The sequence below is a fragment of the Gossypium hirsutum genome, chromosome A11 (assembly GCF_007990345.1).
Source record: "Gossypium hirsutum isolate 1008001.06 chromosome A11, Gossypium_hirsutum_v2.1, whole genome shotgun sequence".
In the NCBI taxonomy this organism is placed as follows: Eukaryota; Viridiplantae; Streptophyta; class Magnoliopsida; order Malvales; family Malvaceae; genus Gossypium; species Gossypium hirsutum.
This window is the reverse complement of record NC_053434.1, coordinates 41,123,980-41,129,517: the sequence shown is the minus strand read 5'-3', so window position 1 is coordinate 41,129,517 and position 5,538 is coordinate 41,123,980.

The following is a 5,538-nucleotide window of genomic DNA, read 5'->3' as shown; positions in this document are numbered from 1 at the left end:
GAGAACATTTCGGCAGTATAGGCTATTATGTTTGTTGAACTTTGGTATGTATACTTTTAGCCATGCGGAAATGGCAATAAGTTAATGATTTGTTTAGTACTTAGTTAAAAGTAATAGTTAAGTTATTTGATATATGCGTTTTCATGGCTAATCATTCCGGTTGTACCTCAGATATGGTTATTGTAGTAGTACAGGAAAGCTTGGTAATGAAGCTTGGTATGGTAGTTCATTCATACTTGTGATTAGTTAAATACTCTAAAGGTAAAATTACTAATAATAGATGCAGACCATGTGATGTGAAATTGAAAAATTACTAAAAATAGTAGAATGAATTAAATAATGAATAATTTTGGAATCGAAAGCTTGATGAGGTTTATTTTACATGGAAGAAGTAAAACAAATATAACTATATTCGAAATAAGTCACGAGGTCAGATATAAGTCCGAACCCTGAAACTATAGGGAGATTTTTAAACACAGATAAACTGACTAGATTCGACGACCAAAAAATTGTGGAAAAATTTATAGATAGATAATGAGTCTATTTAGGAAAAATTTTCGGAATGGATTTCGAGTTTCAGAACTAAAGATACGAATTTTAGTTACTATAACGCAGATTGACAGCTTGTCTGGAGTTTAAAAATAAATTGTTTGAGCTGTATAAGTGATGAATTAAGCCAGATAACACCTCGTGTTCGACCCGGTGACGGCCACGGTTTCAGGGTGTACATTTTATTGGTACAGAGCTAGGTTAGTCGTCTAGGACTACCATAGCGCGTATGAGTCTAGCTATACATGCTTAATGTTAGTGTTTAATAGTGTGATGACTTCTGACGGCTAAAATTTTTTGTTTTGATTAGTAAATGGATCCCGGTTTAGAGAGAACCTAGCGGATGACGTTGAAAGTGTAGCGGCTGCTCCTGCGCAAGGACACCGCCTATTGAACCTCAGTCATCTGCGAATAATCAAGATGAGGGGCAAAACAAGCCTCTTTACTATGGTGAACGAGTGGGTCGCACAATATGCCCGCACTAATCCGGCTGCCCACCATTCCTGAATTTAAATAATCTGCCCCAGGAGCCCATAATTCCATCGACTACTGATCCTGTAAGGCCGAGTAAACCACCTGTAGACTTGATTAGGAAGCGCGGGGCCGAGGAATTCAGAGCCATAGTTACTGATGATGCTGAAAGGGCCGAGTTCTGGCTTGATAACACCATCCGAGTTTTTGATGAACTGTCCTGCACACCTGATGAGTGTTTAAAGTGTGCTATATCTTTGTTGCGAGACTCAGCCTACTATTGGTGGAGGACCTTGATTTCCATAGTCCCGAAGGAACGAGTTACTTGGGATTTCTTTCAAACGGAGTTTCAAAAAAAATATATTAGCCAACGGTTCATCGATCAAAAGCGTAAGGAATTCTTGGAACTTAAGCAAGGCCGCATGACAGTATCTGAATACGAACGTGAGTTCGTAAGACTCAGTCGATATGCTCGGGAGTGTGTAGCCGATGAAATCGCTATATGCAAAAGATTTGAGGAAGGATTGAATGAAGATTTAAAGCTACTAGTGGGTATTTTAGAGATAAAAGAATTTGTAACACTAGTTGAACGAGCTTGAAAGGCAGAAGAACTTGGAAAGGAGAAAAAGAAGGCAGAATCTAAAGCTAGAGACTTTCGTAAAAGATCAATGAGTAGAACTCCGTTCTCAGCTATAAAGAAGTTCAGGGAGGACACTCACAAACCGAAGACGACTGCGGGAATTTCTATTAGGACACAACCATTAACGGACTCACGAGCTACTTCGGTTGCTAGTGTGGGTAACAATCGCCAAGAAAAACCTGAATGCCCACAATGTGGAAGACGGCACATAGGTGAATGTTGGGGTAAGTCCACTAACAGGGCCTGTTACAGATGTGGTTCGAAGGATCACTTCATTAGAGATTGCACGGAATTTGATGAGAAAAATAAGATGCAAGGTGCAAGACCTAGTGGAACAACGGTTAGGGGTAGACCACCGAGAATTTCAGGAGGTAGGGGTGGTGGTCAGAGAGGGACTTTTGATACGGCTGTTCGATCTGAGACCCGTACTCCTCATAGAGCATATGCCATCCGTGCATGAGAGGAAGCATCCTCCCCTGATGTTATCACTGGTACTTTCACTCTTTTTGATACTAATGTAATTGCATTAATCGACCCGCGCTCTACTCATTCTTATGTATGTGAGACTTTAGCATCCAGTAAGACTCTGCCTATTGAGTCTACTGAGTTCGTAATTCGAGTGTCAAATCCTTTGGGTCAATATGCGCTTGTTGACAAAGTGTGTAAGAGATGCCCTCTAATAATCCGAGAATCCTGTTTTTCGGTCGATTTGATGCTTTTACCATTTGATGAATTTGATGTTATTCTTGGTATGGACTGGTTGACCGTATATGACGCAGTGGTGAGTTGCAAAAGAAAAACCATTGATTTAAGGGGTGCAAATAATGAGATAGTCCGAGTTGAGTCTACTGATTTAAGGGGAGTGCCAGCAACAATATCCTCGATGATCGCTCGGAGATATGTGAGGAAGGGGTGTGAAACATATCTTGCGTATGTATTTGATAGCAAAGAGACGGAAAGGAAACTCGGATCGGTACCAGTGGTTTGCGAGTATTCAGATGTTTTTCCTGAGGAGTTACCGGGGTTGCCACATGTTCGAGAGGTAGAATTTGGCATCGAACTTGTACCTGGTACCATGCCAATCTCGATAACCCCGTATCGTATGGCATTAACGGAATTAAAGGAATTGAAAATTCAGTTGCAAGAACTGACGGATAAAGGTTTTGCTCGACCGAGTTTTTCACCATAGGGTGCACCAGTATTATTTGTGAAAAAGAAGGATGGAACCATGAGGTTGTGCATCGACTATCGTCAGTTGAATAAAGTAACAATAAAGAATAAATATCCGTTACCGCGTATTGATGATTTGTTTGATCAATTGAAGGGAGCCTCAGTGTTTTCAAAGATAGATTTGAGGTCGGGTTATTATCAGTTGAGAGTTAGAGACTCAGACATACCCAAAACTGCTTTTAGAACGAGATACGGTCACTACGAATTCTTAGTGATGCCGTTTGGGCTTACTAATGCCCCTGCGATATTCATGGATTTAATGAATCGAATTTTCAGACAATACTTGGATCGGTTTGTGGTTGTGTTTATTGATGATATTTTAATTTATTCCCAATATGAAGCTGAACATGCCGAGCATTTGAGATTAGTATTACAGATTTTACGAGACAAGCAGTTATATGCGAAATTCAGTAAATGTGAATTTTGGTTGAGAGAGGTTAGCTTTTTGGGGCACGTCGTATCCGCATCGGGAATTAGAGTTGATCTGAACAAAATTTCGGCCATACTCGATTGGAAACCTCCGAGGAATGTTACTGAAGTTAGGAGCTTTTTGGGACTTGCCGGATACTACCGACGGTTTGTAAAAGGTTTTTCGATGATAGCTGCACCGTTGACGAAACTACTTCAAAAAGATGTTGAGTTTGAATGGTCAGAAAGCTGTCAGGAAAGTTTTGATCGACTAAAAACCTGTTTAACTGAAGCTCCAGTGCTAGTACAGCCAGAGTCCGGTAAAGAGTTTGTCATTTATAGTGATGCATCCTTGCTTGGGCTAGGGTGTGTGTTGATGCAAGAAGGTCGAGTTGTGGCTTACGCATCGAGACAATTAAAGCTGCATGAGAGAAACTATCCGACCCATGATCTTGAATTAGCGGCCATAGTGTTCGCCTTGAAAATATGGCGACATTACTTGTTTGGAGAAAGGTGTCATATTTACTCGGACCACAAAAGTCTTAAATATTTGATGACTCAAAGAGATCTGAATCTGCGACAAAGACGCTGGCTTGAATTGTTGAAAGATTATGAACTTATCATTGATTATCACCCGGGCAAAGCTAACGTGGTTGCCGATGCTTTAAGTCGTAAAGCGTTATTTTCTTTGAGAGCGATGAATGTTCACCTGTCCGTCTCACCCGATAATGTGCTAGTAGCTGAATTAAAGGCCAAACCATTATGGATTCATCAAATATTTGAATCCCAGAAAGTCGACGATGAATTGGTTGCTAAACGAGCTGAATGTGCTTCGAATGAGGAATCGGAGTTTCGGATTGACGACAATGATTGCTTGACGTTCAAAAGTCGATTATGTGTTCCAAGAAATTCGAAACTTATTTCGATGATTTTGAATGAGGCTTATAATAGCCGAATGTCTATCCACCCGGGTAGCACAAAAATGTACAATGATTTGAAACGTCAGTTTTGGTGGCCTGGTGTGAAACTAGACATCTCTGACTTTGTGTCGAAGTGTTTGATATGTCAACAAGTGAAAGCGAAACATCAAGTGCCTTCGGGATTACTTCAGCCAATCATGATACCCGAATGGAAATGGGATCGGGTAACAATGGATTTTGTATCTGGTTTACCATTGACACAGAATAAGAAAGACTCGGTCTGGGTTATCGTTGATAGATTGACAAAGACTGCTCATTTTATCGCTGTCCGTACAGATTTTTCGCTCGATAAATTGGCAGAATTATATGTCTCCCAAGTTGTCCGATTGCATGGGGTACCTATTTCTATCGTGTCGGAAAGAGACCCAAGATTTACATCGCGATTTTGGAAGAAATTACAAGGAGCATTGGGTACCAAGATGCATTTTAGCACTGCATTTCATCCCCAAACCGATGGCCAATCCGAACGGGTAATTCAGATACTCGAGGATATGTTGAGATGGTGTATCCTTGAGTTTAGTGGCTCATGGGAACGGTATTTACCTTTGATTGAATTTGCTTACAACAATAGTTTTCAATCAAGCATTAAGATGGCACCTTACGAGGCTTTGTACGGTCGTAAATGCCGTACACCGTTGTTTTAGACTGAGCTCGGTGAGAGTAAAATTTTCGGAGTTGATTTGATTAAGGATGCTGAGCAGAAAGTAATAATGATTCGTGAAAGTCTGAGGGCAGCTTCAGATCGCCAGAAGTCATACGCGGATTTGGAACGAAAAGACATTGAGTATCAGGTGGGAGATAAAGTGTTTCTAAAAGTTTCGCCTTGGAAGAAGATACTCAGATTTGGCCGTAAGGGCAAATTGAGTCCGAGGTTCATTGAGCCGTATGAAATATCCGAACGAATTGGTCCAGTTGCATATAGATTGATTTTACCCCCCGAACTTGAAAAGATTCATAACATTTTTCATGTCTCGATGCTTCGACAATATAGGTCCGACCCATCACACATAATTACTCCATCTGAGATCGAGATTCAATCTGATTTGAGTTACGAGAAAGAACCGGTTCGCATTTTAACACGTGAAGTAAAAGAATTGCGAAATAAGAAAATCTCATTAGTGAAGGTACTGTGGCATAAACATGGGGTCGAATAAGCTACTTGGGAGCTCGAGGATTCGGTGAAGGACCGTTATCCAAATTTATTTGCTGGTAAGATTTTCGGGGACGAAAATTTTTTAGTGAGGGAGAGTTGTGACAGTC